Below are 26,607 nucleotides of genomic sequence, written 5' to 3' on the forward strand. Positions count from 1 at the left end.
GTGAAAGATCTTCCTTATTTGCTTTGCATAGTTCTTCCCTTTTATTACTTTTTTATATTTTTGATTAATGTATTGGTTATAATTTTTAAATTTGATTTTACGGAGAAAACTAGAATAGAAAACTGACCCTCACATTCTGTTTGAGCATCATAACAATACTTATTAATATACATACTGTCTCACATACTAGCAGTAAATGGCTCTTCATAGTACAGTTTTTCCCATTACAGACAATATACTTCTCTTTTTAACTTTATTTATTTATTTATTTATTTATTTATTTATTTATTTATTTATTTATTTATTTATTTATTTGCTGTGTGTGTATGTGTGTGGTTGTACTTGGCAAAGCACATGTATCGGGGTCAGAAGACAACTTTCAGAATCAACTCTGTCCTTCCACAGTGAGTCCTAGGGATAGACCTTAGTTTGTTGGGCTCGATGGCAGTCACCTTTACACACTGAGCCATCCTACTGGCCTGACAACACACACTTCTTCACAGACCAAAATGTTTTTAGGGCTCCCACACTGTCCTGAAAACAATCTCCAAGCATAGCAACTATAACTTACACTGGTATTAATGTTTCAACAGTCATCTTAGAAGTTCAGAAGATGCTCACTGGGCATCTATTACACAGGAACTTCAGAGTTCAAGATACCAAAAGGTGGTTAAGAAACTGTTTAAACTTATCTTGTCACATGATAATTGTTGATAAGTTTATCACTGTTTACTTTATCACTCTTGAATCTGTCTTTTTTTTTAACAACTAGGCAACTAGGTTTGAATTATTAACGAAAACAATCATGTAAAACAAAAACAGCCATCTTTTTTTCCTTTACTTTCTTTTCTTTTTTTTCTTTTTGGTGTTTTTGTTTTGTATTGTTTGTTATACTCAAATCAGGGAAGTTATCTTAAATTCACAAAATCAAACAACATAGTTCTTCCTTCACTTTGATGGTTACCTTTTTATCAAGTAATTCATGTTCATCATATGTTTAATCCTTGGGATAAAGTATAACTATAATGTTAAACATTTAATAGTAGTAACATGAACTTATTTTAATATATCTAAATAGAATAAAATTATACTTTGGCATAGATAGCTTTGACAACTCTGGTGATATGTCCAACTTTTTCCATTAATCCACCAGTATACAATTAATGTTATTTATCAAATAACTATTATTGTAGCCCACAAATTCTTTGAAAAATATTTGAGTTTTTTTTTATTTAGTATTTTTCTCTGGGCCAATTAAAAGAATTTTCCCCTTTGTTTTTTGTGGTTTTATGTTTTTTAATTTTTTTAATTAAAATATACTTTGCAGGACATGGTGGCAGACACCTTTAGTTCCACCACTCAGGAAGCAGAGGCAAGCAGATCTTTGTGAATTCAGTGCCAGCCTGGTCTATGTACTGATTTCTAGTACAGCCAAAGCTACATAGTAAGACCCTGTCTCAAAAAACAAACCCATGTCCACTCCTCATCCCTTTTCAAATTGATGGCCTCTCCTTTATTATTGTTAAACACACATATATCCATAAATATATAAATACAACCTGCTAAGTCCATTTAGTGTTGCTTGTGTGTGTGTGATTTGAGGGCTGACCATTGGCACTAGATAATCAGCTAGGGAGCTCATCTCTGGAAAGGCTAATTTTCCTTCTCTGGACAGTTATTAGTTAGCTGTAGTTCTTTGTGTAGGGGGGGGTCAGGTCCCTGAGATTTCTCCCTTACATCTTAGCATGTTTTTTGGTGTTACTATTATTCAGATCTTGTTTACTCACACATATTGTTGTCACTTCTAGGAGCCATGCTCTCCTAGCATAGTTCCTGGGCTTCTGGCACTTATAATAGGAAGACTTTTTAACAGTTTTAGCAACTAATTCTGATATAGTTCAGAGAAAGAAAAATGTGGTACATGTGAATATATCAGTGTATAGACAAATGTAAACCTTAGTTTTCAATTTTAATATAGCATTTTGTTTATTTTAATGTAATATGTCTGAATTCTTTGAAAATTTTAGATATGCATACATTGTATTTCTATTATATTCACCACCTAGATGCCCACACACTTTTCCCAACTTTATATCCCCTTTTTTAAATAACCCACTAGGTCCAATTGGTGCTGCCGTGGTTTTCAGTTTTGAAACTTTAGTCATTAGTCAGAAATGCAGAATTCAGTAGTTTATTTAAAATATCTCTTCCCCACCCTTTGTGTTTATTTGAATTTTGTGTCTAACAAAAATGGGCAGATTGAACTTATCCAATAATAATGGCTACGGCTTTTTTACCAATATTAGAAGAGATGGCTTTCATTTTTTTCCTTTGCTCTGCTGTGTAATCATGTGTAGGTAGTGGATTGCATCGTAGAAGGAAGGACTGAGAGGTTGTCTGGAAGCTGTCTGAGTGTCTTCAAAGCCTATCTAGCTATCTCTTATTAGCCTTGTTTCTTCTCTGCCTGGGGGTTCCGGAGACTTTGTTCCTTCAGTATCACGGGTGCAAATAGGCATTACAATTTTAATGACTGAAGGGATTGAGTTGGAAGGGGAAGTGGATGTCAGTAGGCATGAACAGAGGGATGGAGCTGGGAAGAGAGCTGAAGGGAAGGTTGAGGTGGCTGGAGCAGGAAGGAGGACTGAAACAAAGGGATGTGAGAGCTGAAGGGAAGGTTGCCGTGGTAAGAGTTAGAAGGAGGGGTAAATGAAAGGGAAGCCAGTTTGCAGACACCGTATGTCTTCCAGAGGGGCCAATGGAATGCTACATCATGCTTAACAAATATGCCAATGGGAAGGACTGAACGTGAAGCTAGCAAAGTGGCACTGGAGCAGGATCAAATGGCCTCATCAAGAATTGGAGGAGTGGAAAGCATTGGGGTTTTCCTGCCCAGAGAGTCAGAGCATCACAGTCACTAAAGAAAAAAATCATGGTGCCTTAAAAGATTCTTTTCTAAATGATTCTATTCTAAATGATTCTATTCAAGGGACTGTCATAAGAGGCATAGGAGACCCTGCATTGAGGTATTATAAATGAGGAAGGAAACTGGGCTCAATTTCCACTCTAACAAGGATAGTGTGTGTGTGTGTGTGTGTGTGTGTGTGTGTGTGTGTGTGTGTGTGTGTGTGTGTGTGTGTGTGTGTGTGAAACCAATGCAATAGGACTATAAAATGAAGACTATGGAACAGGGTAGTAATGGTGCTTATCTAAGGAGTTTAATCATGTATCAAGAATGAAGGATTTTCATTCACTAAACGGATAGTTGCTGAAGTAGACTAAATAGGAAGTCAACAAAACTAAGAACAGAGCCCAAGCTTAGGGCCTAGAATAGTGCTTCTTCTCAACCTTCCTAGTGCTGCGACTCTTTAATACAGTTCTTTGTGTTATGTTGATCACAACCACAAGATTACTTTCATTGCTAGTTTATAACTAATTTTGCTACTGTTATGAATCATAGTGTAAATATCTGTTATGCAGGATATCAGATATGCTACTTGTTGATATGGTCGTGACCCACAGGTTGAAAACCACTGGTCCAGTGGAAGGGGACTCTGAGGAGCCAGACTGGAACTATTACACTAGTTCTCTACTGAGGCCTTGTTATAGCAGCTCTATACCTGGTAGATAGTTATTCTCTTGTTCTCCACATCTTGATACAGATAGATGTAAGTACATCATCACTTTGATTCTGTTAAGTCCTTTCTCAAACCCTTTTCATCATTGTACATGTGCATGGCCAGCAGAGAGCATAACAACCAGTCGCTAAGATCTGTGGTTGAGGGGAAAGCTGCTCAGGTGCCGAGGATTAGCTCAGTGGCAGGAGGTTGCCTAGCATGGTAAAGGTCCTGATTCCATACCATAACGAAAAATACAGGAAGATTTACAACTCACTCTAAAACATGTCTCTTTATTTTATTTTATTTTATTTTATTTTATTTTATTTTATTTTATTTTATTTTATTTGGTTTTTCGAGACAGGGTTTCTCTGTGTAGCTTTGCGCCTTTCCTGGGAATCACTTGGTAGCCCAGGCTGGCCTCGAACTCACAGAGATCCGCCTGGCTCTGCCTCCCGAGTGCTGGGATTAAAGGCATGCGCCACCACCGCCCGGCGTCTCTTTATTTTAATACAAAAAAAAAAAAAATGTTAAAATTGTCCCTCCTGATGTCCCTTTCCTGGCCTCCCATTTCCCTCCCCCTGTAATCCTACTACTTTAGTTTCACCTTTATCTCTTTAACATTATATTCTATTTCTACTTCCTTGAAGATTCTCTTCCCCAATCTATTTCCAACCAGTTACTCGGTATCCTAACTTCTGTGTTTATTCTGAATGAAACACAAATTCTGAAATGTAAAAGCTAACATCCACATATAAAACATGTAATATTTGTCTTTTTGAGTTTCAGTTACCTCACTCTGGATGATTGTTTCTAGTCCCTTCCATTTATCTGCTGATTTCATTTTCTTAACACTTGAATAATATCCCATTATGTAAATTACCACATTTCCGTTATCCATTCATAAGTTGATGGGCATCTAAGCTGTTTCCAGTTTCAGGCTATTAGGAATAGAGCACCAATGAACATGAGTGAGCAAATATCTCTGTAGTAAGATGTAGAGACCAAAATTTGTTTATGTGCCCAGGAATGGTATAGTTGGATCTTGTGGTTGATTGAACCTACACACTGATTTCCATAGTGTCTGTACACGTTTGCACTCCCATCATTGATGAATAAGTATCTCCTCCCCACATTCTCACTGGCATATGCTATCCCTTGTTTCCTTGATCTTGGCCATTCTAACTGAGATAAGATGACATCTCCATGGAGTTTTAATTTGCATTTCCCTGATGGCTAAGTATGTTGAACATTTTTAAGTGTTTCTCAGCTATTGGTGTGTCATCTTTTTAGAACTCTCTTTAGTTCTGTTTCCCATGTTTAATTGCATTGTTTTCTTGATGTTCAATTTTTTTTTAGTTCTTGATATATTTTAGATACTAACCCCCTATCAGCTGCATAATTGATAAAGACACTGCCCCATTCTGGTGGCTGCTGCCTTGCTCAAATGACAGTGTTGTTTGCTGTACAGATTTTAGCTTCATGAGGCCCCACTTGTGAATTGTTGGTCTATTGCTTGGATTCTAAAGGCTCCCTTGGAGGAGGGGGTGAGAAGGCACAGCATCAACAACTCAGACACCGGGAATCTGTTGAAAGCAAGTAACAAACTCCTTTATTCAATAACAGGGTAGGACTTAAATACCCTCCACCCAGCATCCAGTCTGTGTGGTCATCCCTCATTGGCTAGGCACAATTGTTGCTAGGTACTCGGGCAGACTCGGCATGATCAGGAACTCTGACAGCAACTGTTGCTAGATAGGCCTTCAGGTAGATTCTGAATGATCAGGAACTCTGACATCAACTAGGAATTCTGACAGTTCCTGTTGCTAGTCCCTCAGGCAGACTCCAGGTTGGCTCTTAAAGAGTATGTTATGTGTATGCCTTGGCCATTATCTGTACTTGTTTATAGAGATTGTGTTTTGACCAGTGACCGTCATCTGTACTAACACTTGTGTATAGAGATTGTGTTTTGACCAGTGACCATCATCTGTACTAACACTTGTTTATAGAGATTGTCATCTTGTTCCATTCTTTTCCTCCTTTAAAATTTAACTTATCATTCCTTTATAATGAATGTTTCGCCTTTCTTTTTTATTGAATTTTTCATTAAAAAATCCATATTTGTACTTATAATGGTCAAGGATGAAACTCAAAACTCACTCTCCTAACTTCCTGAACAGATTATCTGATCCTTTGATGGAGGACATTGCTGGTGGAGTCGACACTCTAAAGTGACATTCCTGTCACTTGTTCTTAGCTTCTCAGTTTTAGGCAATGAAACAGGAACAGAGTTGAAGTTTACTTTTCCTTACGCACAAGAAGGAAATAATTGTCAATCACATTAATCCTGTAGGCAAGAAGAAAACAGCTTTGTAATGCCTCAGGCTTATTTAGACTATCCACTTTTAGTCTTCCAATTTTAATTTTGACTTCAAAGTACTTTTATTTTTTATAAAAGTCAGCTTTTGTATAAACAAGTTAATATTTTTCTTTCCCTTTAAATTGTGTTTTTTATATAGGTAATAAAGTAATTGTCTGCCCCCAACTTTGCTGATTAAGCTCAATAAAATTCATTGGGAAGTAATTAGCTAGCAATCCATATTTTCAAAAGGTTTCAAACAAGTTTATAGACGTAAGTATCAAGTGATGAAATGGAAATTTAGGAAGTGATAGTGTAAGCTTTATGCTCAATGAGTAAGGAAGCTGATGTGTTGTTGCCAAGTATATCAACTAAAATGCCTTCAAACATTGTGTAAGCATTCTTAAACTTTTATACAGAGTGTGTCTTCACAAATGATACCTAATAAGGCTAGACTTTCATTGAAGTACTTTGATTTTTAGAGAATTTTGTTATAACTGTTAAAAGGTAGTTTGCTATGTAAAGACGTTAGGTTTATGTAACCAACCAAAAAAATGACAATAATGTCAGCTATTATCTGCGTACTCCTTTAAATGAAATGAACCAAATATTTTTGTACTTATTTAAATTGATCTTATAAATATTCTAATACCTATAAACAACCTTCCCTACACACACACACACACACACACACACACACACACACACACACACACACAGATGGATTGCTTAGGCCAAATAGTATAATATCTTAACTCAGAGGATGCAGTAGTGCTCAAATACTCTTAATTTGAGGTTCACATTACTTATGCTCTGGATTGGCTCCAGTGTCAGCTCCACACTTGGTGGCCTTGACAGATATGAGCATCCCTAGCATGGATTTCATTCCACCCAATCTGTAGACCTATTAACCATGACCAGAGAGAGAAGAGAGACCACCTTATCAGCTGGGGTGAGGGGACGTAAAGGAAACTCTGTCTACAATGTAAGTAGTGGGAAAGAATGCTGGAAAAGCAAACAACAGGTGGCAGCTCCAGCAGGTATGATCATCTCTACCTTACAGGTGAGAAAATGGATACTAATAATCCACACAAGCCTAGGCTTTCTGAATATAATTCCTGTTCTCGACTGAGGTCAGGTAGTAGTAATGTCATAGGATTGAGATGAGGACTCCTTGAGATGTACAAAATGAGTGGCATAATATGCTCTGTGTAGAGACTCAGTATAGTTAACTCAACCCAAGTACTAATTTAAAGCCTGTGACATAGCATCAATTATTGTACCTGGTACTCTAATCACCTATTAATGTTAATCTTTATAACTCTATCAGACAGGATTACTATTATTCTCATTTAGACATTTGGAAACTGAGACTCTGAGAATCTGAGTGACTTTCTCATGGTCATATAATAAATAAATGATATTTCCTACTGTTTATCTATAAGACATCACTTAAAAGCAGGCATCCAAAGTTCCTACAGTTTGTGATTGAGGATGACTTTCACACAGTTCCCCTTTTAAGTAGCTACCTCTTTTTCTCCATCTCCCTGCTTTTTGCCTCCATACTGTTTCACCATGCAGTGGTGGGCCTTGATTATAAACATACCACAAACCATACAGATATGTGGCTCTGTGTGATTGCTGTGTGTGTGTGTGTGTGTGTGTGTGTGTGTGTGTGTGTGTGCGCGTGCGCGCGCGCATATGCCAGATTACTTAATTTTTATACTCATCACTTTACTTCTTTTTCTATTTTAACATGTATTTTTCTTATTTTCCCTTAAGTAAAATTTTAAAACTTAGAATTATGCAGACCAAACTTATTTTATCACCATTCTGTCTATGATGATGTATTCTCATGATAATTGGGCTTCCTAACATCTATGTAATAACACATTGTGAGGATTAAATAACATGTTACAAACAATATATTAGTTTCTCATGTGACTAATTCCAATTTAGTTATTGTTATCTCTTGGATATTTTATGTGCCTCAACTTACAAGGTCTGGAGGGCTGCTGCTGCTACTGGTGGTGGTGGTGGTGGTGGTGGTGGTGGTGGTGGTGGTGGTGGTGGTGGTGGTGGTGGTGGTTGTGGTGGTGGTGGTGGTGGTGGTGGTGGTGGTGGTGGTGGTCATGGTGGTAATGGTCAGACTTGGACTTAAGCACTCTTTTAAATGGGCTGAAATAGAAAGAGTGTATTTAAAACTGGGGTACTGAGGATCAAATACCAATACCCAGTGACCCCATTTGAAGGTGCGGTATTGCTGGATTCCTTGTGCCATGACTGACTGCCATTTTATCTCAGTACCTCATATAGTTCCTGAATAAAATAAGCACCTAATAAATACTGCTGAACAAGTACTAAATGTTGGAAGTATCAAAGAATGGGGAAAGGATCTAGCACACTACCTGGCAGATAGGAGACACAAAAATCGTACTACTATTCTTATCAACAATGTGATAGTTTTTAGGTATATCTCCTTAAAGTATATAAAATAAACATGAAAACAGTGTACTGTTTTATAATGGTTAATCAAAATGCTCTCAAGAACAAGGATAGCAATACCCTAACCCTTTTGTTCTTTGTCAAAGACTCACTGATGTTGCTGGCAGACTATGAGATGGGTTTGGGTCTCAGTTTCTAAACCAGGATGTGCCCATGTTCTTCTTTAACAGAGAGAAGCAGCCCTCCCTTGCTGAACACGGTGCGCCTGAACATTTACCACCATTGCACTGCTGGAGCTCACGCTTGCTATGTATGTCCCAGTTTCTCTGCAGAAGGTAGGAATGTTGTTTGTGCTCCACGGTTTCTTTATAGAGTTATGGTTCTCTTGTCTTCATTAAACATGAAAGTATCTGGTATCTGTAGTTTGAAATGCCAGTGACTTCAAGTAGTTAAAAAAAAAAGTATATAAACCTGTCATCCTTGAGGAATACTTATAAGATTAGTTAACACTCACTGTAAAGTTAGTAATGCAGGAAAATATAGTAGTACTACAACCTGGAGATATGACACTTGGTGTTTTCTGACATTCTTTTCTGAGTTGATCAATGATTTCATGTGATATATGTCTATGTGCTTGTGACTAGGACTATGAACTGTAGGGCGTAAATGCTCTGTGGCTGCCCTGCTTCTTTCACTTAGCAGTTTATTGCAACATTTTTCATATCAGTAGCTGTCATTCACATCACTATTTTTAAACACTGTGTAATATTTCAGTTTAATAATAAGACTACAAAAATATGAAATTTCTTCTGTAATTGCATTTGAGATGCTTCCAGTTTTCTCTAATAAAGATGACTTTTATACACATCTTGTACATATCTTTGTACTGATGTCTGATGATTTAACATGCTCTTTGTTCTTAAGCACAGACTCCTAAATTTAGATATGCCCATGTACAGAACCACAGCTATGCTTCAAATCCCACTGAATGCTTTTGAAATGCTAACTTATCGTATATTCTTTGAAATCACATTGGTTAATCAAGGGTACATAAATCTACCAATTTACATCTCATGAGCACTTTATAAGAGTACTTCTTTCTCTGCAGTTCTGTCTACTTTTGTATTAGCTATGTTCTTAAATCTAATGAAAGTGTACGGCATTTTAGTTTTATATTTATCACCAATGAAATGAACATGAATTTTTCATTCTTTTATGAATGTCATGTTCTTCACTATGCTGACACTTTGGGGGGTGTTTTTTAATAAGAATCAATAATCATATTAAAAAATATTAAAATACTGGAAGTAGTAGCTCATACTTGTAATCCCAACACTTGGGATGATGAGGCAACAGGATTATGATTCATTTAAGGCAAGCCTTAGTACATAGTGGGTCCAGGCCAGCCTTGTCTACAGTGGGGAAAACAACCTAATTCAGAAAACAAACATTAAATCTGTAAATATTACAGATTGTAATATGCCTTCTGAGTTTTCAGTTTTTAATATTTTGCTTTAATGTTTTGATTTTATTTTGTACACTTCATTTTTTTTCCAAAGAAGGTTAGTAGTGTGACTGTAAGGTACACATCTACGACAAAGGGAACATCACTAAAGAGGAGGCAAAAAAAAGAGAGAGAGAGACAAAGGATGAGGATGTCTGCTGTGCGATAGTGTTTTCTCTATATGTCAAGGAGCTGCACCCATGAAATCTTAGCATTGTGATAGTCTGAACAAGACCATACATTGAAAACACCAGTTGACATCACAACATGGATGAGGAAATCTCACAACACCCCAGCCCTAGGCAATCAATGGCTATGTAGAGAAGCTGCAGTCTTCCCCAGGGACAAATGCCCTGATAGATGATCCAGTCCCCAGTTGTCAGTCCGAAACATATGTACACGGACACACACACACACACACACACACACACACACACACACACGTGCACACACGTGCACACAAGTAACACTAAATGAACTCAGCAGTTTGTGTGTGTTATATGTGTGTGTATTGTTATGTTTGTATGTTTGTAGTGTGTATGTGTGCATGTGTGCGCATATGTGTGTGTAGCAGTAATTTAATTATGAAGTTGAAAGAAAAGGAGAGCATAAGAAGAGTTGGAGGGAGGAGTGTGCTGGAAATATTAATATATTACTTGTGTATGTAATTCTTAAAAACTAATGAAATAAATTTTAAAATGTTAGCAATGAATCCTCACATTCCCAATTTCGTATCAATAATTAAGAACTTGTGGATAATCTTCTATTTATACCCTAATGTTTTTATTTTAAAATAAATTATATTTATTTCAGGTATTATATGATATCATATGTTAATATTTTGGTGTACACACTGACTCTAGATGTAAATTAAACCTAACCTATATTTTATATCTACGGCACTTTTACTGAAATCACATACTTCCATTACAACATACTTAGAAGATTTCATTAAATGTCAGCATTAGCCAAGACTAATACTACCTAATTTGCTATTTCAAAATGAGTCCTGTAAGAAGTTAATTGTACTAAATAAACTACATACAAAGTAAAATTGATTGTCACTCATATAGTAAAAGCAGAATGCTCACAAACCTAAATAAAAAGCTTGTTTGATTTTTCTATTGGAATTATCTTATTAAATACTATAATTCTTCTTTAGACCATTATGTATATTTCATTTTTCCAGCTTCAAAAGTTCTGTCTTAAATTGAATTCTGTGAGTGTATAAAAATGGACTTTCCCAAATCTTTTTTTTTTTTTTTTTTTTTTTTTTTGGGTTTTTCGAGACAGGGTTTCTCTGTGTAGCTTTGCGCCTTTCCTGGAGCTCACTTGGTAGCCCAGGCTGGCCTCGAACTCACAGAGATCCGCCTGGCTCTGCCTCCCGAGTGCTGGGATTAAAGGCGTGCGCCACCAACGCCCGGCTTCCCAAATCTTTTAAGGAAATTTTTAATATATGTTTTCTCCCCAAACACAAATTTGTCTTTATATTCTTGAATCAGACAGAATATAATGCTACATCTTATGATGCAATCAGTATCTGATTCACTATTAAGATATTAGTTGAGAAGAAAGTAGTACCTTCTTAGTGTCATCTACAAAATATGATAGTAAATGTAGTAGTAGCTCCTCATAGAAAGTTGAGAAAATGTCCCCATGATAACTACAGCCAGAACTACAAACTATTTTCAGATGTAATTCTTAATTTAAAAAGACACAGTACCAAGTCAGTCCCAACTAGAAGTAGACTTGTCCTTTCATAGAAAAAACATGAGTGAAAATTAAGTCTTAGTCTTAGATGTAAAAGTCATGTATGGTTTCATAATTTAAAAAATCTTTGGGGAGGCTGGAAAGATAGCCTATAGGAGCACTTGCTGCTCTTGCAGAAGACTGGATTTTGATTCGCAGTGGCTCAACCACCTGTAACTTCAGCTGTCGAGAATCCAAAGTTTTTTCTGGCCTGTGCAAGCACCCACATGCTCATGCATGTACACACACAGAGAGACAAACAAAATATTTGAAATAATAGCAACAAATTCTTTTTTCTTTTTCTTTTTCTTTTTTTTTTTTGATTCAGAAGAACAAAAAGTTAAACTTCAAGTTTAAAGTCATACATATTGAAAGTTTTCTTTCAATTATCTCTGATGAGTTTTGAAAAGTAAATAGGTTCTAAAAAGTTACTACTAACTATAATAACAAATAGTGCATGTCCAACATTGATTTGCTGTTTAAGATATGTTATCCTCATAATATCTACTCGAGATAGAAAATATTATATCTCTGTAAATAAAATGATTCTGACTGAGGCAGTCTGAGACACAGGACTTTCAAAATCACTCTTTTTGAAAGAGGACCTTATTTCCCCCTGTATACTGATATACTTATATGTTGTGAAATGCTATTAATTGTTATAGCTCTCACTTTTCATTATTGTAGAATTTGTACAGAGACATGCTAGGAGAACCATTTTTGAGTAGGCAGTATGTTGTTCTTAACTGCAATGACCATGTTGTAGTGTAGAGGAACTTGCATGGTTTTTCCCCATAATGGAAAAGCTAATTTATATTCACCCCAGTAATGAACATCTTTCTCCACATCAACACTTATATATTGCCTTTCTGATAATAGTGATACTATTAAGTATGGAGTTGTGTAGTTTGCATAAGGAGATTTTTTAATGTAATATTTAATAGGAAATTGTAACTTATAATCTATTTATGCTAACACCAAAGTGAGAGGATTGCAATGGTCTGTCCTAGACATAAAATAAGAATGAAAAGCTTAAGTATAACATTTGACAATAAATTATTTATAGATAAGAAAAAGCAAGAATTGAATTAGTTTGTGGCATGGTATGACTCTAACTTATCTCTGGATTTCAGAAGCTGTTGCATCTTTGAATTCATTTTTGCATTTATTGAATTTATTTTGTTTTTCAAATATAAGTTAACTTATGAAAACTATATTATAAAATTCTAAGCTGATGGAACTCCTCTCCATTATCACTGCTTTTCATATGCCTTGAAGTTTTTCATATGCCCACTTGCTTTTGCTATATAATGTCATGCCTAGGCATTCTTCAAATATTAGACTATTTTTTTATTAATGAGTAAAGAGAGCCAATATTCAGATTAACTGCTACTAAACTTTACTGCCTGTTTTAGTTGCATCTGAGGGTACACATGAATTAAACAAAAAGGGAAGCCATAAAAGCATAAGAAAGAATGTTTTAAAATCATCTTACAAATGGAATTCTAAATAGCCAGCACAGATTTAACCTGAAGCTTTTCTGGGGGATTGTGAATAATGATTATGAGATGTGGGCCTCAGGCAAAGCCTTGGGGCATGTATGCTCCTAGCCACTTGTTCCTTCACTTGGGAGTATTGTTTGTAATACCAGAGAGAAGGAAACCTGAGTTGGACACTTTATCAACCAAAGGCCTTCTCAGAAGTAAAGCTTTAATAGTACAAGGTTACAAACACAAGATACCTTCATAGATTTCTCATTTGCTCTTTTATTTTTATGTTTTAGCCCGTGTGTTTTATTTACCTTTAGAAATAATTACATCTGAAACTATAACATCAAGAATGTAATCACTATTTTAAGTTGTGTTCAACTATGTTCAATGTTTTTTCGATGTGATGAGGTTTCTTTAAAAAAAAAATCTCTCATTTTTATTAGAATTTCATGGGAAATCCATAGTTATAAACTTTGATACCCTCACTGTACTTGAAAGTTTTCTGTAGTCTGATGTAGGGAATTTATGAACTGGGTACATGAAACTCTTGTAAAAGTACTGAAGTTTTGAGTTTGTCTCTAGTGCTTTCCCAACTATTGAAACAATCCATTTTCAGAGCTACTTTCTTTAATGAAAATCTTGTATCTAAAAGTTGTAGCAATTATATATCACCTTTTAAAATAGATATCTCTGAACAGATAAGCTTACTAAGCTGTTTCCAGTTCTCACTCAGTCTCTGGGCTCACACTGGTAAGGATGCTCATCATAAAATGGCCAGGGTATTGCTCATGTAAATGCCAGCATACCCATCAGCTTTCCATCACTGAAACAAGTATGTGAGTGAGACAAGGTAACTTAGACTTATTTTGGCTAATAGCCTCAGATATTTCAGTCCATCAAGTTCTTCTCAAAGGAGAGAAGGATTCAGTGGAAAGACACAAACAGTTAAAAACAAAACTTTATTTAGCAAACCAAAACATATGCTTCAAAGACAGTTTGAAGCAGGGTACCACAAAGTGGGAGGAGCAGCCCATTGGGTTCTGTACTGTAGACATTGAGTGAATTTCGTGAACTTTTATGAAATGGGTTTGATGAGCCTTTTCCTCTCTGAGATCATGGAGGACTAGCTCCCTCTTTTACAGTCTTTCTCCCCTTGATCTTCTAGAAGGTGAGGTAGTGCTTTAAATCACAACACAAATGTTACTACAGTTCTGACAGCATCTATTGAGGTTTGGACCCTTCATTATTGAATATGTGTCACAAGAGAAAAGTGCACTAATGCCTTAGTTTCTGATACTGTGGGAACAACTGCGCCCTCAAGAACATTTCTTCACAAGGCAACATTCGGAAGCAACAGGAGACACAGCTACCATCACACACCTGCAATTTCCCTGGCCTCCTCATATCTTATATCCTACCCTGCTTTTCCTTCAGTTCTTCATCTTCCATGGTTCTAATTTTATTTTGGTAATTCTGTATGTTGTTACTTATGTCTGTTTTAAGACCATAATTAAGTAGCTACATCATCACTTTATTTTCCAAGACTTATTTGTATTATTTTTTATTTATTGTGTTTGAGTGTTTTACCTGCTTGTATGAACTTGAAGACCACATGTGTGGCTGGTGCCTGTCCGGGTCAGAAGGAGTGTCAGATCTCCTGGATCTAGAGTGATGAATATGAGCCCTCCTGTGTATTCTGGGTACTAAACCCAAGTGGTCTTCAAGAGCACCATGTGCTCCTGACCCCTGAGCCATCTTCCTAGCCCTCCAATATCAACATCATCTTTGTAGAAAACCCTCAGAATTGCTGTCTGCTCGAGCATAAATTTACTCGTGGGGTCCATCCTTTAGCCCTCCCTCCCTTGAGTTCTTGACTAAACTAGTAACTGTTCAGATTGAAAGTCCTATGCCTTCAGGTTAATGTCCACTACTATGTTTTCCTTTATGTCTTATTGTTAATATTAATTTTGTGTTTTCTTAATTTTTGAAATTATTTCACTCTCACGTTACTAGGGTGTAAGCTCCAAGAAAACAAAAGCAATCAATTAATCCACCTCTGTTTTTCCTTATTAATTTCTCCACTGCTGCCATTGTTTCAGTGGCTGAAAGAATGTCATGACTCAGCTGCCACTAAATAGTGTTTCGATTAATGATTATAATGCCAAGGAGTCTTTTGTTTACTTACGTCATCCTTCAGTTTTCTTAGAAATTCTAGCTGTCTTCTGTTTTCCTTGCAGGTTTTTTTCCTTCATCACAGTGTTTTCCACCTGTCTGGTCTGTGCTCTTTCTATCTTCTCTCCCATTAGAGCTGCTCTAGTGTTGACATCCTTTGGCTGCCCAGTGTCAGCCTGGGCTGCTCCTCCCCTCATGTCCTAGTTGACACTACTAGAACACAGATTTTTTTTTCCTCTCTAAATTTTGCATCCTCTATAATGAAACTAAAAGTTTATGAATAATCACAAATTGTTGAAATTTTAGGTGCTTGATATCTATTCTCATGAGAAATGTATCTGAATTTAATATTAGAAGTTGCCAGCTACGCCGGGCGTTGGTGGCGCACGCCTTTAATCCCAGCACTCGGGAGGCAGAGGCAGGCGGATCTCTGTGAGTTCGAGGCCAGCCTGGGCTACCAAGTGAGCTCTAGGAAAGGCGCAAAGCTACACAGAGAAACCCTGTCTTGAAAAACCAAAAAAAAAAAAAAAAAAAAAGAAGTTGCCAGCTACGCTTTACTGGAGAAAACAAGAAAGTAGGGATGTGTGAATATCCTTACTCAAAAAGGAGAAAACACATTTTAAAGTGCTATTTTGGGCTAACAGATCTTTGTGAGTCACTATCTAAAAACTTGACATTTATTAAAACTAATATGAGTTTCTTTTTATAATCTTTTTTTTCATTTTTTATTATTAAGAGATTTTTTTATTATTTTACTTACCAACCACAGATTCCACTCTCCTCCCAACCCCCAGCCCTCCCCTCTAACCCACCCCCCAATCCAACCTCCTCCAAGGCAAGGTCTCCCATGGGGAGTCAACAGAGCCTAGTACATTCAGTTGAGGCAGGTCCAGGCCCCTCCTCCCTGCACCAAGACTGTGCAGAGTATCCCACTATAGGCACTAGGCTCCAAAAAGCCAGGTCATGCACCAGGGATGGGTCCTGATCCCACTGCCTGGGGAGGGGGGGCTATATAGTTCAAGCTAAACAACTGCCTTGCGTATCCAGAGAGCCTAGTCTAGTACCATGGGGGCTCCTCCGCTCTTCATACATTTCCACTAGTTTGGCTCATCATCTCTGTCCATTTTCCCATCATGATCTCAATGTCCCTTGCTCATAGAATCTCTCCTCTCTCTCATTGATTGGACTCTTGGAGCTCAGCCTGGCACCCAGCAATGGATCTCTGCATCTACTTCCATCAATCACTGAATGAGGGCTCTATTATGACAGTTTGGGTATTCAGCAATCTGATCACCAGAGTAGGCCAGTTTAGGCACCCTCTTGACTATTACCACTAGTCTAAGATGAGTCATCCTTGTGGATTCCTGGGAACTTCGTAGCACTCTGTTTCTCCCTATTTTCATGATATCTTTATTTATCATGATATCTCTTGCCCTACTCTCCCACTCTGTCCCTGTTCCAACTCAAAACTCCCGTTCCCCTATGTTCTCATCCCCGATCCCTTACCCTTCATTACTTGCCTCCTCATCCCAAGTTTGCTCATGTAAATATCATCTATTTCTCCTTTGCTGGGCAATCCATGCATCCTTCCCTGGGTCCTCCCTGCTAGCTAGCCTCCCTGGAGCTGTGGGTTGCAGTCTGATTAACCTTTGCTTTACATCTAGTATCCACTTATGAGTGAGTACATACCATGTTTGTCCTTCTGAATATGGGTTACCTCACCCAGGATGATATTTTCTAGTTCCATCCGTTTGCCTGCAGATTACAAGATGTCATTATTTTCCTCTGCTGAGTAGTACTTCATTGTGTATATGTACCACATTTTCTTAATCCATTCTTCAGTTGAGGGGCATGAAGGTTGTTTCAGCATTCTAGCTATTATGAATAATGCTGCTATGAACATAGTTGAGCAAGTGTCCTTGTGTTATGATTGAACATTCCTTGGGTGTATGCCCAAGAGTGGTGTCATTTGGGTCTTGAGGTAGATTGATTCCCAATTTTCTGAGAAACTGCTATACTGATTTCCAAAGTGGTTGCACAAGTTTGCACTCCCACCAACAGTGGAGGAGTGTTCCCCTTCTCCAACATAAGCTGTCTTCAGTGTTTTTGATCTTATTCATTCTGACAGGTGTAAGATGGTATCTCAGAGTTGTTTTGATTTGCATTTCCCTGATGACTGAGGATGTTGAGCAATTCCTTAAATGTTTTTTGGCCATTTGAGATCCTTCTGTTGAGAATTCTCTGTTAGCTCTGTAGCCCATTTTTTTTTAGCGGATTGTTTGGTATTTTGCTGTCTAGTTTCTTGAGTTCTTTATATATTTTGGAGATCAGGCCTCTGTCAGATATGGGGTTGGTAAAGATCTTTTCCCATTCTGTAAGCTGTTGTTTTGTCTTATTGACCATGTCGTTTGCTCTATAAAAGCTTCTCAGTTTTAAGAGTTCCCATTTATTAATTGTTGCTCTCAGTGCCTGTGCTACTGGTATTATATTTAGGAAGTGATCTCCTGTGCCAATGCGTTCAAGAATACTTCCTACTTTCTCTTCTATCAGGTTCTGTGTAAGTGGATTTATGTTGTTTTTGAACCACTTGAACTTGAGTTTTGTGCATGGCTATAGATATGGATCTATTTGCAATTTTCTACATCCAGTTATGCCAGAACCATTTGTTGAAGAAGCTTTCTTTTTTCCATTGTACAGTTTTGACATCTTTGTCAAAAATCAGGTGTTCATAGGTGTTCTGTCATATTAATGTCAGGGTCTTCAGTTCTTTCCATTGGTCCACATGTCTGTTTTTATGCCAGTACCAAGCTGTTTTTATTACTATAGCTCTATACTAGAGCTTGAAGTCAGGGATCATGATGCCTCCAGAGGTTGCTTTGTTGTACAGGATTCTCTTAGCTATCCTAGGTTTTTTGTTTTTCCATATGAAGTTGAGTATTGTTCTTTCCAAGTCTGTGAAGAATTGTGTTGGGATTTTGATGGGCATTGCATTGAATCTGTAGATTGCTTTTGTTAAGATTGCCATTTTTACTATGTTAATCCTATCTATCTATGCACATAGGAGATCTTTCCATTTTCTAGTGTCTTCTTCAATTTCTTTCTTCAGAAACTTCAAGTTCTTATTATACAGGTCCTTCACTTGCTTAGTTAGAGTTACCCCAAAGTATTTTATATTTTTTGTGGCTATTGCAAAGAGTGAAGTTTCTCTGATTTCTTTCTCAGACTATTTATCATTTGTATATAGGAAGGCTACTGATTTTTTTTTTTTTAGTTAATCTTGTATCCAGCCACATTACTGAAGGTGTTATTTAAGCTGTAGGAGTTCCCTGGTAGAATTTTGGGGTCACTTATGTACATTGTCATATCATCTGCAAATAGTGGAAGTGTGACTTCTTACTTTCCAGTTTCTGTCCCTTTGATCTCCTTTTGTTGTCTTATTGCTCTAGCTAGAACTTCAAGTACTATGGGGAGAGTGGACAGCCTTGTCTTGTTCCTGATTTTAGTGGAATCACTTTGAGTTTCTCTCCATTTAATTTGATGTTTGCTGTTGGCTTGCTATAAATTGCCTTTATTATGTTTAGGTATGTTCCTTATATTCTTGATCTCTCTGGGACCTTTATCATAAAGAGGTATTGGACTTTGTCAAAGGCTTTTTCAACATCTAATGAGATGATTATGTGATTTCTTTTTCTTTCAGTTTGTTTATATGGTTTATTACATTGACAGATTTTCATATGTTGAACCATTCTTGCATCTGGGATGAAGCCTACTTGGTCATGGTGGATAATTTTTTTGATATGTTCTTGGATTTGGTTTGCCAATATGTTATTGAGTATTTTTGCGTCAATATTCATGAAGGAGATTGGTCTGTAATTTCTCTTTCTTTGTTGCATCTTCGTGTGGTTTGGGTATCAGTGTAGCTGTAGCCTCATAAAAGGAGTTTGGTAATGTTCCTTCTCTTTCTATTGTGTGGAACAATTTGAAGAGTATTGGAATTAGCTCTTCTTTGAAAATCTGATAGAATTCTGCACTGAAACCATCTGGTCCTGGGCTGTTTTTGTTTGGGAGAATTTTAATGACTGTTTCTATTTCCTTAGGGTTTATTGGTCTATTTAAATAGTTTATCTGGTCTTGATTTTACTTTGGTATGTGGTACCTATCCAGAAAATTGTCCATTTCTCTCAGATTATCCAATTTTGTGGAGTACAGGTTTTTAAAGTATGACCTGATGATTCTCTGGATTTCCTCGTTGTCTGTTGTTATGTCTCCCTTTTCATTTCCAATTTTGTTGATTTGGATGCTCTCTCTTGTGGTGGTATTGTGTTCCCCAAAATATTGTGTACCTTAATAAACTTATCTGGGGTCAGAGAACAGAAAAGCCGCTAGTTAGGCAGTGATAGCACACGTCTTTAATCCTAGCATTCCAGAGGCAGAAATCCATCTGGGATCTCTGAGTCCAAGGCCACATTGGAAACAGCCAGGCATGGTGACTCACGCCTTTAATCCCAGGAAGCAAGCCTTTAATCCTAGGGAGTGATGTTAGAAAGCAGAAAGGTATATAAGGCGTGAAGACCAGAAACTAGAAGCATTTGGCTGGTTAAGCATTCAGGCTTTTAAGCAGCAGTTCAGCTGAGAGCCATTGGAATGAGGACACAGAAGCTTCCAGTCTGAGGAAACAGGACCAGCGGAGGGATTGGAAAGGTGAGATAGCTGTGGCTTGTTCTGTCTCTCTGATCTACCAGCATTGACCCCAATAACTCGCCTCAGGTTTGATTTTATTATTAAGAACTTTGAAGATTCATGCTACACTCTCTCTCTGCTTTTTGGTTAATTTGTATAAGGGCTTGTCTATCTTGCTGATTTTCTCAAAGAACCAACTCTTTGTTTCATTGATTCTTTGTATTATTCTCTTTGTTTGTATTTTATTAATTTCAGCCCTCAATTTGATTATTTCCTGGCATCTGTTTGTCCTGGATGAGTTTGCTTCTTCTTGTTCTAGAGCTTTCAGGTGTGCTGTTAAGTCACTAGTGTAAGATTTCTCTAACTTCTTTATGTGGTCATTTAGTGCTATGAATTTTCCTCTTAGCACTGCTTTCATAGTGTCCCATAAGTTTGGGTATGTACTACATTCATCTTCATTGAATTCTAGGAAATCTTTAATCTCTTTCTTTATTTATTCCTTGACCCATTGGTGATTCAATAGGGCATTATTCAGTTTCCATGAGATTGTAGACTTTCTGTAATTTTTGTTGTTGTTGAAATCTAACTTTAAGCCATGGTGGCCCAATAAGAGACAGAAGGTTATTTCAGTTTTTTGGTATCTGTTGAGGTTTGCTTTGTGACCAAGCGTGTGGTCAATTTTGGAGAAGGTTCCATGGGGTGCTGAAAAGAAGGTATATTCTTTTGTGTTAGGGTGGAATATTCTGTAGATATCTATTAAGTCCATTTGAGTCATAAAGTCTGTTAGTTCCCTTATTTCTCTGTTAAGTTTCTGTCTGGCAAGCCTGTCTATTGGTGAGAGTGCAGTATTGAGGTCTCCCACTACTAGTGTATGGGGTTTGATGTGTGATTTAAGCTTTAGTAATGTTTCTTTTACCAATGTAAGTGCCTTTATATTTGGGGCATAAATATTCAGAATTGAGACTCATCTTGTCAGATTTTCCGTGATGAATATGTAATGTCCTTCCTGATCTCTCTATCGATTGATTTTAGTTTGAAGTCTATTTTATTAGATATTAGGATAGCTACACCGGCTTGCTTTTTAAATCCATTTGATTGGAGAGTTTTCCCAGCCTTTTATTCTGTGGTAGTGTCTGTCTTTGAAGCAGAAAGATGGATCTTGTTTTCATATCCATTCTGTTAGCCTGTGTCTTTTTATAGGTGAATTGAGACCATTGATATTAATGGATATCAATGACCAGTGACTGTTAATTCCTGTTATTTTTTAATGGTAGTGTTGTATGTTTCCCTTCTTTGGTATTTGTTGGTATGGAACTATCTATTGCCTGTGTTTTCATGGGTGTATCTAACTTCCTTAGGTTGGATTTTTCCTTCTAGTTCTTTCTGTAGGGCTGGATTTGTGGAAAGATATTGTTTAAATCTTGTTTTATCATGGAATATTCTGTTTGCTCCATCTATGTTGATTGAGAGTTTTGCTGGGTATAATATTCTGGGTTGGCATCCATAATCTCTTAGTGTCTGCATAACATCTGTCCAGGACCTTCTGGCTTTTAGAGTCTCCATTGAGAAGCAGATGTTATTCTTATAGGTCTGCCTTTATATGTTACTTGGCCTTTTTCCTTTGCAGCTCTTAATATTTTTTCTTTATTCTGTGTGTTTAGTGGTTTGATTATGTGTTGAGGGGACTTTTCTTTGGATCCAGTCTATTTGGTATTCTGTGTGGTGATACTTTAATTGTGCTGAAATGTGATATTATTTGTATGTTAATAAATAAAGTTTGCCTGGAGATCAGAGGTCACATAACAAAGTCACATAGCAAGCCATAAGCAGAGTCGGGTGGTGGTAACACAGACACTTAGTCCAATCACATGGCAGGCAGAGTCTTTGTGTGGTCAAGGACACAGCCAGGCGTGGTGACAGGAGCCTTTAATCCCAGTACCAACCATATAGAGACCTGGAGGTCTGTATAGACAGGCAGTGATGAGGAAGTCATGTGGCTAGACTTAGAGCCAATGAGAAGGCAGAACAGGAAAGCAATAAAAACACAAGTCACACAGGCAGAAGCTCTCTCTGGGGAAGCAATGGTGGCGAGATGGTAAGATAAGGTAGTTATGGCTCTTCACTAGTTCTCTGATCTCTTTGGCTATTACCTCTGTATTTGGCTTTGTGTTTCTTATTTAATAACTGTTTAGAAATTCATCTACAGTTCTGTAAGCTTCTTGTATCTTCATAGGCATTTCCTTCTTTAAGGAAAGTTTTCTTCTATGATTTTGTTGAATATATTTTCTGTGCCTTTTAGTTGGTATTCTTCTCCTTCTTCTTCTATCCCTATTATTCTTAGCTTTGGTCTTTTCACGGTGTCCCAAATTTCCTGGACGTTTTGTGTTATGACTTTCTTGGTTTTAGTGTTTTCTTTGACTGACAAATCTATTTCGTCTATCATATCTTCAACTCCAGAGATTCTCTCTTCCATCTCTTGCATTCTGTTGGTTATGCTTGAATCTGTACTTCCTGTTCTTTTGCTCAGATTTTCCATTTCCAGCATTCCCTCAGTTTGTATCTTCCTTATTGCCTCTATTTCAGTTTTCAAATCATGGACTGTTTCCTTCACCTGTTTAATTGCTTTTTCTTGGCTTTCTTTAAGGGATTTTTTGATTTCTTCCATTTTTTGTTTGTCTTTTCGTCAATTTCTTTAAGGGAATTTTTCATTTCCTCTTTAAAGGCCTCTATCATCATCTTAAAGTCATTTTTAAGGCCAGTTTCTTCTGCATTGGGATGTTCAGGTCCTGTTGATGTACAACCACTAGGTTCTGATGGTGCCATATTGGTCTTAATGTTGTTGATTGTATTTTTGCACTGGTGTCTACCCATCTCTTCCTGCACTCTGTGCAAGTGGTGGCTGTGTCTGATGGAGCCTCTCTTGGTCCTATTGATAGTCTTGGTCTAATGGGAGCTCTTGGTCTTTTCCAGGCTCTTGATCCAATTGGTGCTGACAGATTCTGTGTCTCAGGGAGCAGCTCTTAGTCCAGTGTGCACTGGTGGGCTCTGTCTCAGGAAGCAGCTATTCCCAGTTGGTGCAGGGTTGGCTTATGACTCTGGTGGTCACTGGTGTCACGGGTGATGGTTTTGTTGTCAAGGGGGCTGGGGAAGAGGCAGCTGTCCGGTCTCTGAGGCTCCAATGGCTTGGGAGAAGGGCACAGAATGTGCCCCTGGGGCCTAGTGTCTAGGGACCTGGTCTGCTAGGTCCAGAGATGGGGCCTTACCTGTTCCCAATCGGTGCAGGGTGGGCTTATGACTCCAGTTTTCATTGGTGTTGCAGGGGGCTGTTTTCTTGGCATGGGGGCAGAGGAAGAGGCAGCTGCACAGTCCCTGGGGCTCCAATGGCTGGGGGCTCTTTTTATAATCTTAACAATCATTTTTTAAAATTGTTACTTTTAAATGTGTTTTGAGAAGAAGCAGTTGATACCTATCTAACCACTTTTCATTTTAGCTCCACTCAAAGTCTAGGACTGCAGGTAACAAATCGTTCACCATGTAACATTCAAAGGCAGATTTAGGATTCTTGGCAGGGGAATTAGGCACTGCAGGAAGTGGAGTGTACTCCTCAGTGCCACATCTCATATTCTTTACTCTGATGCTGAACTCTTATAGGGTGAATGTTTTCATAGTTTACCTCAGTGATGCCTTTCCCAATACAAATACTCAGTGACTCTCCCAGCACTCAGCCCTGCCCTCCCATTGCTACCCTCCTGTCCGTAGTGTCTCAGCCCCTGAGTCTCTCTGTGGTTCCATAGAATAATGGCCCCAACTACTGGGGTCAAGGTTTTCTGGACACCTTCAGCAATTCTCTTTTTCGGCTCACATTAATTTATTGAAATTTCTCATCTGTTGGTGGCCCATCTTCCACCTGTTGTGATTTTATTTATTTTTTAATTCCTGTAATGTTATTTTACTGGGTCCTGACAAAAATAAAAATATGTGTTCTCCATTCTGTTTTTAAATAAAGTCACAAAGTTTTTGAAAAGAAAAATAGCCAGACCAGTTGGAGTTTTGCAAATATTATTATGGATACCACTTGAATTGTGGCAACATAAGCTGACATAATAGGATCATGTGTGCTTTCCTGTACCTGAAGCAACTCCTTTGTGTGCTCTCTTACTGTGTGCATTAGAGAACGCTATTGACAGGTCTGGAGATGCCTTTGATGGGGCAGTCCTGTCTGTATGAAGTGCTGTTTCGACATACTCAGTAGTTTTCATGTTACTCTTCTTAATTGCTGTGCTTGCACACTGAAAGGCTCTTTTCAGATAGGTTAAGAAAACTGCAAGACAAGTTGTTTTCATTTCTATCTCCCTTAAAACCACTGAAAAAGAAGCCTTGAATTTGAGGGGGAGTAGTGGGAGTGGGACACGGGTGGCAGGAAAGGAAAGGGGGAAATGATGCAGTTATAATTTAATTAAAATAAAATATAATTTAACAGATATATTAGTATAGTTTAACAGATATGAAAATTATATCCATTGTTTATGTTCTGAGAGACATGTGTTCTGCTGAGAAATGTATTTGTTTCTTATCTTTCACATACAGTTTAGAAAAAAAGCAAGATGTTTTAAGTCTATAACAGCACATTCAGTAGATTTCAAGTAAAATAATAAAATAGATTATGATCATTTAGACTCAATATCTCTAACAGTATAATTGTTAAGAAATTTATAAAGCATTATGCAGTTTCATAATTAAAATATCAACACTCTAAGACTTTCTTGTAAATAAAAATAATTTTAGAGATCATTATTATCATATCCATTTGCCTTTATTATAAATGGAAACTATAGTTTTTCTGATTGCTGCTAACTGCTGCAGGATTTCTCTGAAAACTGCATATGCTTTCTGATTAACAATGCATTTATTTTCAGTATATGCCCTTTTTGTCTGCTTCTGACTGTTCAGCGCGCGCGCACACGCACACACACACACACACACACACACACACACATGCACACACACACACACATCTGAGAGAGTGGTGGAGACAAAAGACATTTTATTAAGTAAATAATACTTCTCAAAGGTTTCATTCAGCTTACATAATAAAGGAAAGAAGAGAATATTTAAGGCTTTGTTTTTTATTTTACATGGGAATTATTATTTTAAAAACCATGTTGTGCTGTTTTTCTCATTGTTTGAATGTCATATGGTTTCTTGGCTCCTTGGAAATCCTCCTGCTTTTTTCTTTCTATTCACAGTATTTAGAGTAGTTTGTGTGACCTAGATATTGAAAGTGAAGGCAGGGTGTGTGCTGCATTGCTGATACTTATGTTGAAATGCTCGTTCTCCGTGCTAGAATTCCAGGGATCACACTGCTTAATACTGTGGTGTGTTAGAAGTTCTACAGTACTATATGTAGTCATTTTCAAGGTTGCTATTAAAATATTCTTGAACACATTTTTAAATAATCAAATGAACAGCAGTGCTTTTTTATAGAATGTGTCAGTCAGTGTTCAGAATTTACTTTTAGGTAAAACTAGATAAGGCTCAATATAGTTTCCCCTATTCTTTACCTTATAATTGGAATTACAGTATCCTAGTAAACCTAGATATCTATCCCCAGCCAGAAAATTAGTCTGTTTTGATTTCCTGAGTTGGAGAAAGCTCTGTTAAGAACATGTATTATCTAGCAGTTACATTCTAAAATTATAATGTTAATTTTGTTATATTTCAAACTACTGGAGAGTATTTCTCTAGGTTTTCCATTTAAAGCGCTACCTTTCCACTGTGGAATGCTGTTTTGTTTTTTAATACTTTCATGTGAAAAGCAACACCACAAAAGAAAAGCACGGAATATATTAAGATAAGGTTACTGCTCTGAGGTGGAGAATAATATATACTGAAATGTTTGAGCTTGTTTACTTTTTATCCAGAAAATTTTTAAAAAGGAATAAAATTGTATCACAAGTCTGCAGAGAAGTTAAAATACGGGCTTGCTAAGATCAAATTTGTGATTTTGTTTATCCTTTTGTTGATAGACCAGCTCACCAAACTACTTGATATGATTCTTTGTACAATTAGAGTAAGCCACAAAGAACCAGAGCAGACCACCAAAATGAGATGGCTTTAAGGTAGAAATCAGGTGCTGTGAATCAAGTCCCCCATGCAAGGAGAATCACACATAAATAAGGAATGCAACTGGATAGGCAGAAACCAAACATAGTCCCTTCTACACAAGAAGCAAACCTAAGAAAGCGGTTTAGAACAAGGACTTAAGAGGTGTGGGATATGGAATATGGATTCATGTGAAGTGAGTGGGTATGGACCACAGACTGGAGACTGCCTACAGTTAAACAGTAAGTCGAGCTCCAATTTTTCTCCTGCAGCATTGAAAGCATCACAAAGGCATTTTCAAACAGTAGAATACTCTGAATTCACCCACTGTGCAAAACTGTCCAGGTCAAGACTGTGACACCAAAGGGCTCACATTATAGTCCGACAAAGAGGAATGTAATTTGTGTATTACTCAGTTTTCTGTCATTGTGACAGCACAACTTCAAAGGAGGAAAGATGTGGGGAGGGGTTGAGAATATATAATTACATCAT

General features: G+C 37.3%; 1 protein-coding gene across 21 annotated transcripts in view; it reads left to right on the plus strand.

The window, feature by feature from the left end:
- Positions 1-26,607, plus strand: part of Mbd5 (methyl-CpG binding domain protein 5) — a 368,286-nt gene that overhangs the window by 221,470 nt on the left and 120,209 nt on the right. For 18 of the 21 annotated variants that reach the window (XM_076569410.1, XM_076569418.1, XM_076569408.1 and 15 more), the window contains one exon: positions 8,649-8,753. The gene's annotated coding sequence lies outside the window, so the exon portion shown is untranslated. Of the gene's footprint in view, positions 1-3,453; positions 3,666-5,406; positions 5,479-8,648; positions 8,754-26,607 lie in introns of those variants that run through there. The other 3 variants (XM_076569424.1, XM_076569423.1, XM_076569420.1) reach the window with 3 other exon arrangements.

Source organism: Peromyscus maniculatus, chromosome 4, assembly GCF_049852395.1.
Source record: "Peromyscus maniculatus bairdii isolate BWxNUB_F1_BW_parent chromosome 4, HU_Pman_BW_mat_3.1, whole genome shotgun sequence".
Classification (NCBI taxonomy): domain Eukaryota; kingdom Metazoa; phylum Chordata; class Mammalia; order Rodentia; family Cricetidae; genus Peromyscus; species Peromyscus maniculatus.